Source organism: Psammomys obesus, unplaced genomic scaffold (genome assembly GCF_907164565.1).
Source record: "Psammomys obesus unplaced genomic scaffold, mPsaObe1.curated_primary_1811, whole genome shotgun sequence".
Taxonomy (NCBI): domain Eukaryota; kingdom Metazoa; phylum Chordata; class Mammalia; order Rodentia; family Muridae; genus Psammomys; species Psammomys obesus.
The window spans coordinates 2295721-2310906 of record NW_026585690.1 but is presented as its reverse complement, the minus strand read 5'-3'; the positions used below and the strand labels follow the sequence as shown (position 1 = coordinate 2310906).

Here is a 15186-nt window from a genome sequence, read left to right as displayed (position 1 = left end):
GGTATCAAAACAGATGCTGAGACTCATAGCCAAACTTTGGGAATAGAGCAGGGAATCTTATGGATGAAGGAGGAGACAGAAAGACCTAGAGGGAATAGGATTTCCACAAGGAGACTAACAGAGCAAAAAATTGGGCCCAGGAGCCCCTGCAGAGACTGATGAATCAACCAAGTACCATGCATGGAGAGGACCTAGACCCCCCTGCTCAGATATAGCCCATGAGTAGCTCAGTGTCCAAGTGGGTTCCCTAGTAAGGGGAGCAGGGTCAATTATTGGCATGAACTCTATTGCCTGCTCTTTGGTCACCTACCCCTGGCAAGATGGCCTTACTGGGCCACAGAGAAAGTGGATCCAGATAGTTCTGATGAGACTAGGGTCAGATAGTAGGGAAGGAGGACTTCCGTTATCAGTGGACTTGGGGAAGGACATAGAGGGGAAAGAGGGAGGGATGGTGGGACTGGGAAGAGATGAGGGAGGCAGCTATAACTGGGATACAAGGTGAATAAATTGTAATTAACAACAACAACAATAATAATGAAAAACTACAATGCTAACAGTTAAAATGCAGCAATTCTCTAATTAGATTTATATGGATGCCTTTAAAACATATTTTTGAGAAAAAAACAGACACAACATTCTACATTCAGTATGATGCCATTTATATAAATGTTAACTCACTGAATGGTATTGAAACAAGCATTTATGGTAGAGAGAATTAATGAAAATGACATTTATGGATGCAGGATTTGAACAGTGAATGGGGAAATAGGGCTGATGAATAGGACTCTAGTGATGGTAGCTATAGAAATACCTGACCCAATTATAATGAAACATTACTACAGTTTAGTCTGAGAGGTGAAGATTTGTTTCAAAGTTTTAATAATGTCAAAAGAGTTTAGTCTATAGGGTTTATTTTCTCTTAATGGGGAAAATAAGGGAATTTTATCATTTCTCCATCAAAATTCCTTTTATCTTTTATTTTGCCAAGCTTCCTCCTTCCTTGTTATGGGTCTTAGAAACCACAAACCATATTTACTTCTGTGGTTTTGTTCTGAAAAAGAAAATCTGGCTTATTTACATAAAACACAATCTTAACCTAGATTCTGAGCTAGAGGGACCAAGAGGAAGTTACTGTTTGCTTTGGCACAGCTGAAGCAAGAAGGCATCCATTCAGTGTTGAGCCATCTTCTGGTAAATTGCCATGGAGGTCACTAGACCTTCTGCTCCTTCATGGTGCCTGCACTGTGGGCCTTGGAGCTGGTCCCTAGCCCACAGGGCTCAGTGCAGAGTTCCACAGAGCACAGGAAGGAGCATTCTGAGAAGGTGCACGCTGAGGGCCCTGTCGCCTATAAATTCATACTGCTTAACACACTGTTTATTTGCTTTCAAGTTTGCTCCTAAATATTGATTTTAAATGGTGACCTCAATACTTCTGAGCCAAAGAAGTCAGCTCTGGTTACTCCTGATGGCTGATTGTATGTTAATTTTTGAAGTATATTTTTTTCTATAGCGTATAATTGTCAGTGCACACTTGTGGGTAGAAAGTATGACTTTCTACACAAAAACGGAATGAATTCTAAATCTTCATAGTGTCTCATACCTTTACTGACATTGATATGAAAGCTTATCAGCATTTATCATAACAATTTTATAAAAATATGTGATTTTCCACAAGTGAAAAAAAAATGACATCTAACTTAAATTACTCAGTGTATGCAAACCAAAGAAATGCTTCCTAAAATTATTATTCAGGATGAAACATGATATTTGATGATGATTTTTGATGTAGGAGTTAAGGTTAGAAACACATATTTTGACTGTGGTTAATGATGTCATTTTAATGTCTATGAGCTTATAAATATTTTTATATTTGTCATGTAAATTATAAAGTGGGCAACTATATCAATGCAATCTAAAGTACTTTAATTGTACAGAATAGCTGATCCATTTTAGACTTTGTGAGTTCTGTACTTATGCCTTAATTTTTTCTTGTGTGTGTGTGTGTGTGTGTGTGTGTGTGTGTATGTGTGTGTGTGTGTGTGTGTGTGTGTGTGTGTGTGTAGGAGAAGTTTAATTTCTTTGGTAATTAATTAAAACACAGAAGCCCTGTGCTTACCCGAAGTTAGAAAAGTGAAAGGATTTTTAAAAGTCCCATAAAATTAAAAGTGGGAAAATGCTTAAAACAAGCAGGTCACATGAAATGAAACTGACAACTCTAAAATAACATGATATATACATAGAATAAATATCTTGATTAAAATTAATGCCAGTAGACAATATACAGACCGTGTGTAAGCTGTTTGTAAGAGGTATGCAAAAACCATTCAAATAATAATTACACAAACAATTCAACATGAAAATGTGGAAAGCTCAACACATAGAAACCAGCATAGCTACATTAATACTGTACAAATCATACTATATTTCATCATGTATAAACTATAAAGTCATTTCATAAAGAAAAATTTCAATTTACTAAGAATTATAATCCAAAACTGGTAAATGTTCAGCAATATATCTCAATCAATTTTTTTTACTAAGGTTAAACAAATTTGCACAATAAGTAAATTCACATAAAGAAAGATCTTAACATATTTCTTTCAATAGTTGATAAATCCAGATTCATCTCAGGAAAAAAAAAAGAACAAAATTTAAATAAAACAACTCATAAAATAACAATAAAATGGATGCATTTGATAGGTTTTGTGAAGTCTTTAGAAGTTTTATGTACTTGGAGTTATTTGCTCTAGTATACTGTGAAATGTCCAAAAATAGCATATGTGATTGTAGTTGACAATTATTCATCAAAAGCATTTTGCTTATAAAAAAGCCACAATTTAACTAAATAATGCATGGCACATCAAAACAAACAACCCTTCGCCATTGAAGAATACTTTAAGATGAAGGAAAAAAAATCACAAATGACTAACCTGTTTCTCATATTTTCCTACCTTTTAAATTTATGATTTTTTGTTACAATTATGTACAACCATAAGCATTTAAAAATCATTTCTTTCTGCTTAATGCTTATAAATGACATAATTTTTCTTCAAACCAGGACAAGGTTACCATGCTTTATTGAATTAAAATGGCATTTTTCTAAAAGGCGGCTCGTATTAGTCATCTTTAACATTTTTCATTCAAGCTCAGTTACCAAAAAGAAAATTCCCAGGGGTCATGTCGCCTCTGAGTCGGCAGCTGGTGAAAGCACACTGGCCCACATTTTATGGATCAGAGGGAGAATGCATCAGCTGAGGGCACCAGGAGAAAACATTCAACATCATTTGTCTAGTCTGTCTTGTAAAATGTGCAGCGCGCCGTTATCAGAGTTACTGTGCCGTGTAACAGAACACTGGGACTTCATTCATCAGTGACCATAGCTCAGTACACACCGGCCAGCCTTTTCCCTTCACAGCTTCTTCCCTCCCCAGCCTTTTCCCCTTACAGCTTCCTCACTCCCCAGCCTGTGGTGTCCCTATTTTACCCCCAGATTCTATGAGATCAGCTCTTTTTATTATTGTTGGTTTAAACTTTTTATTGATTCTTTGTGAGGTTTCACATCACGCATCCCAGTCTTGCTTATACGTGCCCTTTGCCCTTGCAACCCTTTCCCCCAAATAAATACACACACCACCACCACCACCAATACCATCACCAACCACCACCCACCATCACCAACCACCACCACCACCACCAACAACAAAATGAAGCTTTAGGGTGTCACATCCTACAGCATAACTCTCTGTGCACACATCTTCACTTGCAAATGTTCATTGCAATGAGTCATTGGCCTGGTTCAACGTCTGGCTTCTGTGACACCACCAATATTGGATCCTCACAGTTTATCCTGCTGTTGCCCTGGGGTCATGGAGATGATGCAACTTTGGATTGGCAGGACTGGCCCTTTCCCGTGTCCCAACCATTCGCAGATGGTTGGGATGGAGCAACTCAGAGGTTTGGATCTGGGCCTGGGTGGTAGCTGAGCTGGTCAGTGTGTCGGCTCGCCGATATCTGCACCACCAGGGCAAGCTCTCCAGCACCGCTGGGCCACCTAATGCCACCATAGCCAGGAGGCAAGGTCAGCTCGCCTGTTCTCATGTGCTGGGGGCCAGCTCACGCACACCCAGGCCTTCAGCGCCAGCTCCACTGTGCTGCCCCAACAAGGCGAGGGGTCCACTCTGCCAAGTGCTGCAGCCTGTGAGGGACTGGACAACTCTGCTGCTCTCGGCCCCACGGGGCTGGCTAACCTGTGCCTTCGCCATCAGGGCCAGCTCCGCTGTGTTGCCCAGGTGAGGTGCAGGGCCATCTCTCCCAAGTGAGAGTTGGGGTTAGCTCTCCCAGCATGGCGTCCAGTGAGGGGCGGAGCCATTTCCGCGCAGCTCCTGAGTATCCACGCGGACTCCGGCAGTTGCCCAGACCAGGGACATCCCCATGTTCTCTACTGTTAATAGGAGCCACAGACATTAACACCGACCTCTGCCCCTGCACAGCCATGGCCTCAGATATGGCCCTCAGCTGCAGCTCAGGCTGGGACATCACCATGGCCCCAGGTGGCAGGGATGGCCGCTTACAACAGGCTACTCCTCTTCACCCTCAGGTCTCCAGTTTCCATCTCTTTTCATCACACCCAAGTTGCTCCACTTCTCTTTGTCTGCCATCTGTCCACCACATGCTCACTGTGGTAACTCCCGCTGCAGGCTGGCCACGTGGCTGCTGGGCTCCTGGGTGACATCCTCCATCCGCGCTGCATGGCGTTGCCAGCAAAATGGGCGTCTATGGCCCACCTCTGATGTGTGCTGGATGGGAAGGTCTGTGGGTGGCCTGGTGGTTTGCAGCTCTCCGTCTGTCTCCTTCTGCCCCTGCTGTGATGCCTGGATTTGACTGGATTTTTATGAGTCCTAGGCATAAAACAGCTTTGGCCACCAAGACAAGCGTCAGGCTAGGATGCCATCTTCTCCGGCCCTGATTGATAAGAACACCACCATCTACACGGTGTCCCTTCATTTTTTTGCACACCCACACCCCCATCTGGAGGGTGATCAGCTTTTTAAGATTCCACATTAGTGAGATCCTGCCATAATTGTCTTTCTGTGTCCAGTCTACTCTTTCCAATGCTGTAAACTCCAGTTCTATCTCCATGTTGTCACAAATGGCAAGTTTTCATATTGTCTATCAGACTGCCTAGAGTGTGATCCTCTCTTCTGGCTGGTCTCATTCAGCATCAAGTGTGTGAAATGTGTTCATATGTGTGCAGCAGCCCACGCCTCTTCATTGCTGCGTGATGCTCCATATCACAAGCGTATAACCCAACCTTTCCTGTGCTGCTGATGTTAGCCTTGGGTTACCTTGAATGAGTATTGTAATGTGGACACACGCTTTCATGTCTCCTGGGTCGGTCAATACCCCGGAAGCGATCATTGATCAAGCACAGTGAATTGATTTCATGAGAAACTGACAAGCTGTTTTCTGAACTGGTTTATACTTGGTCCAGCAACAGGTGAGGATTCCGTGTCTCACATCCTTTCTGGTACTCATATTATCCATATTTCAAGTTTTAATTTTTGTCTTTTTTTTAAAAAAAAAAAATCTCAATGAGGTTTTAATTTTTGATTCTCTCCCAATAAATGTTGAAAATAAGTTTGTTGTGTCTGTGTTTGTTCATTTATATATTTTCCACAATAGACTCAAAAATTTCCTCTACTTTTTATTGAATGACTTTCTTTTTAATTTGTCTTTGAAAGTTACCACATATTTTTTCTTTTCTTATTAATTACAATTTATTCACTTTGTATCCCAGCTGTAGCCCCCTCTCTCATCCCATCCCAATCCCACCTTCCCTCCCTCATCTCCTCCCATGTTCCTCCACAAGTCCACTGATAGGGGAGGTCCTCCTCCCCTTCCCTCTGACCCTAGCTTATCAGGTCTCATCAGGACTGGTGCATTGTCTTCCTCTGTGGCCTGGCAAGGCTGTTCTTCCCTTAGGTGAGAGGACAGTGAGTTCCAGGCCAGTCAGTCTACTCATGCAGTACAATGTCTCAAAAAGAAAGCCTTCCGGTACAGCCAACCCCTTCTCCCTCTGGGATTACGGGCCAAATAAAAAACTAAAGGCCAGAGAACCTCCCATGAAAATGAGCAGACAGAGGCTCCTCCTCACTGGGATTCGCCTCTTTGCTGAATTTTCACTTGCAGTTTAACAAAACGCTTCAGTGAAGCTGAAGCACAGAGTTGTCACATTGTCCCGATCATAAACAAGTGTTTACCATACAGGTGTGTACACTGTGAAACTGAAAGCAAGTTTTCTTTGTTTGAGACCACAGCATAACACATATTGCTTTTGATGGCTTCATTTTTCTTTTCTTTGAAAAGTACAACTCCAGAGCTGCAACATGAGTTCAACCTAACTTAAAGACATCCCGCTTTCCAAGAGGCGGTGTCACAGGAGGAACCATCTGCTTCTATTAGCAGAACAAACTCGTGACCAGTTAAATGTGAACAAGTATTTATCTGTTCAGAGTTTCTGACCGGTATCCCTTGCAGGCCCCTCTCTGTGGTTCTTTGCTGATATGCCAAGCTGGCTCCATCAGCACCTGCTGTTCTCTTTTATATTGCCTACATTCATGTACAAACTGCGTGCACTGTTTCCCTTAGCATATTTCCTTAGCATAATGAGACAACTTTTAATCCAAAGTCCCTTTTCTCACAGCTAAATCATGGGCCAGATGAGTACATTAACCTCCATGTGTACAGCTCTGTGTGGGTGTGTTAAAGCTTTAAAATTTGGTTCCCAACGCAATAGGTATCTAACAGCCCTTGGTGTATCAGGAGAGAAAAAAAACAGTCTGTATTTCAAAGAACAAGCTAACTTCACACTTGCATTGTCCGGGGTGGGGTTAGAAACTGGGCAGAGTGAACAAACAGGTGTGGCTTTGCATTCCGAGCTTACAGGGAAATGAGTTCCCTGAGCAACAATGCCTTCCCTTATGGTAATTCCCTGAAGAGGGTTCTGGAAAACATTTCTTGGGAGGAATCCTTTCAGTTTCTCTCTGACTACTCAGGACTTTCAGCTGTCATTTCTGAGGGCTTGTTGCTGTCATTTCTGGTCGTGTCCCCTCTGCATATATTACCTTGCTGCCAGGAAGGTTACGTTCTCATTATTGGAAGAACATAGACGGAAGAGGAAACATTCTGTGGAAATCCCTAGAATATCTATACACTCTTCATTCATCTGTGTTCTTAGAGGTGAGACTAAACAGTATGTTTCTTCAAAATCAAGACAAATTTTTTTCAATAGGATGAATATCGTAGATTAACTATCTATAAGAAGCTAAGGAAAATCACAAAGAATGAGGCAGACCTTGCAGTACAAGTGCCTGTACCTGTTCCCTTAAAGAAATGAGATAATCTAAACTGAAAAAGACAAACATCATATGACTTTATGGATGTGTGGAGTCAAATATAGTCTAGAACATTTATTTTCACTTTATACACGTCTGCTCCTTTAAAACACAGGAGTATTTAAAACAAAGAGTATATTTTCACAATCAGATCCAGTTGGGTCCCTATGAGATCCAGAAAAATGAACTATTCAATCACCTTATCCCCCGAAAGGCACTAGGACCTCGACAAGAATTTCCCAACCCCAGATCCATTTGATTAAGCCTTAGGGTCTGACTGTGTCTCTACTTTGCCTTCTCCCTTTTTGAGAATGGATTGTGAGAGCACAGGTGGGTGGGAGGCATTGGTTTTGGAAAATGAAAGGTGACGATGGTTACCTTAGCTGGGGTAAGGGTCACACATGTACTGCTGTAAAAGTCCCTGAGGAGTTCAGCCAAGGCCTTCACCAACATCGGGAAGCAGAATATCCGAGGCCCTAGTGCAAAGACATTACCACAGTGAGGGCAAAACTAGTTCTCAACTAGGAAGAGACAGGTGCCCCAGCTCCAGAGCTTCTGGAACACACACAGGAGAAGCACAGAATAAGTTTTGCTGCAGATGCAGCTGACTGGTGTCCTGGTTATGGATGGATGGTGGCTTCCATCTCCCTGCTCTTGAATATCGTCTCTCACTCAACCATATCAATTCATCACACTTTCTTTTTGAAAAGAAAATTGAACAGAGGGCAAAAGACTAGAAGCAAAGATTTTAGAGCAGATTAAAAATAAGCTTCAAAGGAAAAGAAAGACGTATCCATACACTGAGATAAAATGTCAACCTGTTAATTTTGATGTCATCTAAATTTTCTAGAGGATGAAAAGAAAAAAAAAAGATTTTTGTACTGTCGTTCTTAGGGAGGTTTTGAATTCTAAAGCCCTCCAGAAATAATCCAATTCTGGGTAATATCTGCTTTCCTGAGCTTAATATTTCATCTAGCAGTTAGAAATGAAGACACCTCGTTATCTATTTATGTATGATAGAAGTTCATAAAATGGTGTAAAACCTTGTTGTTTTCAAATCTTTGGGCTTGTTGAAAAGCCCACAAAGTTTTGCACTATGAAGTGTGATAGTAGGCTGACTTTACTTCAAACATCGGTTCCTACACCTGTCATCCACTCCATCCTGTTGCAACCTGCAGAGCTGTGGACTTGACGTGACTCGGGTGATGGGAATGAAGGAATGACAGACATACACACAGAGAAGCTGGGATCTGGTGAGCTGTGTGCTCTGATGGAGGGGCACCAGCTGGAAACTTAGTTTTTCTTTTATTTTTTTGAGATTACTATTTAATTACACCATTTCCCCCTTCCTTTTTCTCCTTCCAAACTCCCCCACAACCCTCCTTGCTCTCTCTCATATTTGTGGCCTCTTTTTACATTAATTCTTGCTATAAACATACATATATAAGTATATACATATATGCATTTCTAAATATATAAATTCACCCAGTTCAGTTTGTATAATATTTCTTATGTATCTGTTTTCAGGGCTGACCATCCAGTTGGTGATCTTCCTTGGGGAAGACTATTTCTCCCATTCTTGGGATTCCTTAGCCTGTAGTTCATGTGTGGTTGAGGCCGCATGGGCCATCTACTTTAGCATGACAGTTGTTGAAGCCCTTGTTCAGTCCATGTTTAGACAGTCATGTTGGTGAGACTCTAAGGATGTAGTTAGTTAACTAAGTTTCATAGGGGGTTATATGGGGTGGGAGGTTTGCACATTTCAGTCATCTGGGAAGAAGAAGCTGTGGTTGATAATTTCTGCACACACAACCAGCATCTGTACTCAGGTCAGAGGATGGCCTTGTCATTCCCGTGAGCTGACCTGGGGAAGGCCTTGCCATTCCCATGGGTCTATGGGATTGGCGTCCTGACATGGCTATGCTTATGAGAACAACACCCCTTCACTCAGGGCTTACTTCATCCATTCCCCACACTCTCCTTTCCACAAAATAGTATTTTAGTGCTGAGATGAAGTCCAGAGAGTCAATAAGATCTAAGGGATCAAATGAATCCCAAGTAGCTTTTGCTCTTGAGGAGCCGATGGTCTAACATGACTGTTAGTAGCTAACCAACACATACACACACACACACACACACACACACACACACACACACACACAGTGGGGGTGGAGAAAAAAGAGAAAAAGTAGAAGGTAAATATGTTGTCTCTTTAGTAAATATAGAGAGACAAGAGGTTTTGAGGTATTATATATATTACACAATTCACTCTGACAGTTTTCTATATAATTTTATGTGATTTCTTTAATAAAACGTTCTGCTCCCAACTTTCTGTGTGTGTTTTAACATTGGTTACCTTTGGGAGAGTTGGCTTAGTCAGAAATATTTAAGGAAGTGGTTGATGGTGAGTAAGAGATAACTGGGTGAAAGATCGCAGAAAGCAAGTGTCTCATTACAAAGTGTGGCAAAGGCAAATCCTGGCTACAGGTGTAAATTAGGTTTGCCTGGGATGACGTATGTGAGCTGGGGCTGGATTAAGAGAATGCCAATGGATGTTCTAGCATGAAGTGAAGACATGTCATGGGGCCCTAATCCTAGATGAAGAACTATAGACAACTAAGGAATGCAGAGAGCAGGAGAAATAGTCACCTCTAGAGAAGAATCCTCAAATGGTTATCCAAATACCAGTGGTCAGCTCTAAGTATACATGTAAGTGACATAATACAGACTGTATAGGTTGTATTTATATTTTTAGGAACACATACACCACATGCATACATCACACACACACATACACATACACAATCAACAAAGAATGGAGGCCATACGTTTGAGGAAAACCAAGTAGGGGAATACATGGGAAAGGCAAAGGGAAGGAGAAAAATTATGTAGTTTCATTTTAATTTGAAATAGGGTATTGAGATAATGGTTTAAATTGTATAGTTAAGGATAGATGAGCTTTTCTGCCTTTCCTTTCTGCTGCTGCCATGCCATCAGGACTGAGGAAGACCCAGAAACTCCCGGGCCACCTAAGCCATGGTCAGGACCTCATCAGTAAGCAGCACAAATACCCAGGAGGCTGTGGGAATGCTGGAGGCATACATCACTGCAGGATCAACTTCGACAAACATCATCCAGGTTACTCTGAGAAAGTTGGTGTGAGGCATTACCACTTAAAGAGGAACCAGAGCTTCTGCCCAACTGTATCATCCTGGATAAACTGTGGACACTGGTCAGTGAACAGACACAGTTCAATGCTGATTAAAAAAACCCAACAAAACAAACAAACACAAACAACAACGACAACAAAAGAAAACTGCAGCTGCTCCCATCATGGATATTGTGCCATTGGGCTACTACAAAGTTCTGGGGAAGGGCAAGCCCCTTAAACAGTCTGTCATTGGGAAGGCCAAATTCTTCAGCAGAAGAGCTGAAGAGATTGATTAAGGGTATTGAAGGTGTCTGTGTCCTGGTGGCTTAAAGCCACCCAGGAAGGTTAATTAAATGCTAACATTTAAAAAATAAAAGGATAGATGAAATCATATCCTGTAGGGAGATAATGAATTAATCTTGGAAGAGAAAACCATATCTTGTTTATATGGCAGTGGACATAGGAAAAAGTGTTTTCTCAACTTTAAGACAAGTTCTCACTACAAAGACTGACTTGAACATATTTTTAGCTCTAAGGGGTATCTGGTGTCCTTCTAGACTAGGAAAACATTGTGATACCACATTCTTTCTTCTTCTATGCTTATTCCTCTAAGACCCACTTCAGGTCTTAGAATATAACACTGTTCATATAAAGATGACCCTTAATTTAACACACAGCCAGCCCAGACTTCCCTGCTGAATTATGCATTCCTGTATCAAAAAAATTTACTTCATATCTTTGATTGGGTATTCTAATAGGGATCCCTCTCATAGATAGGCCGCAAATCCCCAACGTTTCCCATCCATTGTCTTCTTGGGTTTCTTTGTCTCGGTGATGGTAACTCCATGCTTCTGCTTATCCTGGCTAGGCTCAGAGTCACTCAGAGTGCATCGGGTATATTATGCCTCAATCTTAACTCATCAGGAAACCCTGAAGCTACACCTTCTCAAGACATTCCATGTCCCCACAACCTCTCACCTGCCACAGGTGTTGGACACCAAGGGATGCTAATCTCACACTAGAACAGTTGCAACAGGCTTTACCCGGATCTTGATCTCTATCTTCTTTTATTGTCTTTCTTATGTAGCATATAAAACTTTAAGAAAAAGATAATTTTACTCTTCCATTCAAAAAAACCTATGTATGGGAAAATACAAATTTTTTATTCTGCCCCATAAGACATCTTTTGATATCTTTGACTACTGTTAACATCACTTAGCCATGCCGGTCTTCAAATTACACAAAGCAAATTCCTGCACTGTGATCTTCATGCTAGCTGCTCCATGCCAATTTTTCTATAGCTCCATGATTTCTTTTTTACATCTTTTAGGTTTTATTCAAATATAATTGTATAGGAGCACCATGTACAAATATGTATACACACACACACACACACACACACACATCTTCTTTCAGGCCTTGTCAACTATAACCTCAACACTCAAATAACATCACTATTTCTTGAAAGAAACATTGCTAGGCTTATTGCTATATCTTCAGTTATTTTATTATATACATACATATATATGTATATATATGTATGTATAAAATATGTCATGAATGAAGAAGTGACATACAAGAAGAAGGAAGCCAGTGAAACATGCCCGGTGAAGACAGTAGAGCGAGTGATGGGATCATGGAAAATATACGGTGGCATCATTGGCATACTTCTCTTGCCATTGGGAAAGTCAGCTCTCTATCTGTCTTTTTTTATAAGGAAAAGCTGCACATAGGCAACATGGACCTTTAAAGAGCAAGGTGACCTGTATTGATCTGGTCTGCCTTTGAATTCCAAGTCCACCATCTGGGGTAAACTTGGTCAAATCCACCAATGTATCTAAATCTTAAACCTTTATCCAAACAAGGAATAAAATAAAACTGGGAGCATTAAGTGAGGATAATTCATAAAATGCACTTGACACCAAATCCTTATTATTTATTATTAGCGGTTGTTATTATCTGGTAGGCTGGTGTTGGCTGTTGATCGGATATGGAAGGAAAGACAGAAGAGGACTCAGTGCAGTCCAGCCATTGGGACCACTCCGCTTTTTCATCTGCTGAAATGTGTCTGTAGAGCACATGAGCAGCAACAAGCACTGTCTTCTAGTGTTAGCATAGTTAGCCCTTTTCATTTCATGAACGGAGGTAAGGTACCACCAGGTCACATGCCAGAGGAAAAGAGGAAAAGAGCTGAGAAAAACTAAAGGCCTGATTCAGCAAGGGCTTTAGGAAGTCATGTTACACCTCGTCCTGTTTTCCTTTTAGGCCATTGTCCAGTGTTCCGTGTCCCAGCAACAAGAGGATCATTTCAGATCAACTTTACTTGATATCAGCAATCATTGTCGGAGGCAACACACACCTACTTTCAGCAATAAGGCCATCAACGGATGAAGAAAGCATGACAGCCCTGGCTGTGCAGACGTAATAAATAACTTACAGCGCGCCGTGAATTTGCTCATCCAGTCATGGCAACTGGAGTGAAGAAATCACTGAAGAAGGCCTTTGTTATAGTTTCTGTTATTCCTACTTTCTTTGTACAATGGAACATCTTGAAACACTGTAGACATATAGGAGGTTAGTAAATCTAAATATAGGCTCCCATCAGTCAGACCATTGGAGTTTAGATTTGGGGGACTGCTAAGAGCGCTTGAATGGATTTTGAATCAATTAACAACTCCACTATTTACCAAAATGTTAAATGCCAAAATTTGTGATGCAGGTATCAACTCGATTAAAGCAACCAGATGGCCAAAATCGTCCCCAGAAGCACAGTCTTGAGAACGGAAGTGCACAACTGGGGGACACATATTGTTTTCATTAGAGGGCTCTCATTTGGCGCATTTCATATTTTACAGTGCTAATGCAGTGGGAACCTCCTCATCGCCTCTGCCGCTGAGTAATAAGGAGCAGTTCTATAGGCCCCTCTGTTGGATGAGTTGACCGGTAACACAAGAATCTTTGTTGGACATTGGAGCACGGATTTGTTGTGCTTTTACATGAAACAAACAGCTTCACGTAAAAGTACTTGTTTAAATCACATCTGCTGATAGACTCTGAGGAAAAGCGTCTCCTCAGAAAGAGAGAAGAGGAATGTCTGAGAGTGACTCCCAAGACTGCTCGTCTGGAAAGAAAAGGGGCTGGAAGCCAGTTGTCTTGTTGTGGTGGGAAACTATCTTACCCACAAAGCACCATCAACAAAACAGTGTCAGTGGCAGCATGGGCTCTGGCTCCACACTTGCAGCTGACAGGATCAGTTTCCCCAGGAGGCTTTCCAGTAATAAGAAGAGGACAAAGAAGGAAATGGATGAGACTTCCAGGAAGATTAGCAGGGAGGACAAGTAGCTGATGATGTTTAAGCACAAGCAAAAGAAAATGTTTTCCTGGAAACTAAGGCAGCAGCGATGTGGGAGGGGTAAGAGAAAGCAAGCGTGGTATCTAATGTCACGGCAACAGCAGGTGATCGCCAGGCAATGCTTCATCTTGATTCTGAAGTGTTAGACACTTTTTTTTTAAACTTGATTTTAGTCTCTGAAGACTAAGGTACCTGAATAGGAGTAAGGAATCAGAGAGAATATTTAGAAGACATTCCTAGAAATCAGACTCTGTCATAGTATCTGCTTTACTTTGCTTTTTCGTTGCTATGCTAAAACACCGTGACTCAGAACATCTTAGGGGAAGAAAGATTTTATTTCATGCTTCCAGAGCACAGGCCATCTTTGAAGGAAGCCAAGCAGAAATCCTGAGCAAGAAACCACGGAGCAATGTTACTTACTGGTTTGCTAACCGGCTTTCATGTACAGCATAGACCCACTTGCCTAGGCATCGTGCCACCCCCAGTGGCTTGCGCTCTCCCACCTTAGTCATCAATCAGTACAATCTCCCACAGCACTGATGGCACGCCAATCTGATCAAGATAATCATCATTTCAGGCTCCCTCTTCCCAGGTAACTCTAGGCCAACCTGACTAATCAGACACATTTGTCATGTGTCCAATGCCCGCCTTGCTTAGAGCCCACTGAAATCCCGCCATGTTTCTGGCGTAGAGAAAAAAGGAGTCCAAAAATCCTCAGTCACTGCTATGCTCAGATAGAATTGATGGGGCACCTTTCCCATGGATGCCAAACAGTAAACCAAGCGGTTCTAAGGCTCACACAGCTATCCTGCCTCCCCCTCTGCCTGCTAGAACTGAGAGCGTCACACAGACGTGATGCAAGAGCCGTGAAGGTACCTTTCTTCCTACATAGAACATCCTGACGATGAGTGGGTGGTGGTGGTAGTGAGAACTCTGCAAGGTGCCAGGGTGGGCAGACACTTGAGAACTCATCTAAAAATTGACATTTATAGTCTCTAGTTTAAGAAACGAACCTAAAGCAAAAATTTTCCTCTAGCTTTTTTTTTTTTTCCTCAAGTGTTCCCTTAGTCCCCCAGGCTAACCGTTTTGAAGGTTGTGCTGCAGCTGAGAGAGGGGAGGTCTTTAATGACTACAAGAGTGTCCCTGATCTGTCAAAACTATGATTCCAGAACTATGCTTTTCTCAGGAGAGGCTACACCATCCCAGGGAAGTGGAGTTGGGTCAATCATTTGAAAGAAGGAAAGTTATGAAAATCTGTGGACAAGGTCTGGCTTAGGAGGGTGTTCAAT

At 41.8% G+C, this 15186-nt stretch overlaps 1 pseudogene; it reads left to right on the top strand.

Annotated features, from left to right (window-relative positions):
- Positions 1-10381: 10381 nt before the first annotated feature.
- On the top strand, positions 10382-10875 carry LOC129668477 (60S ribosomal protein L27a-like; annotated as a pseudogene).
- The last annotated feature ends 4311 nt before the right edge of the window (positions 10876-15186 follow it).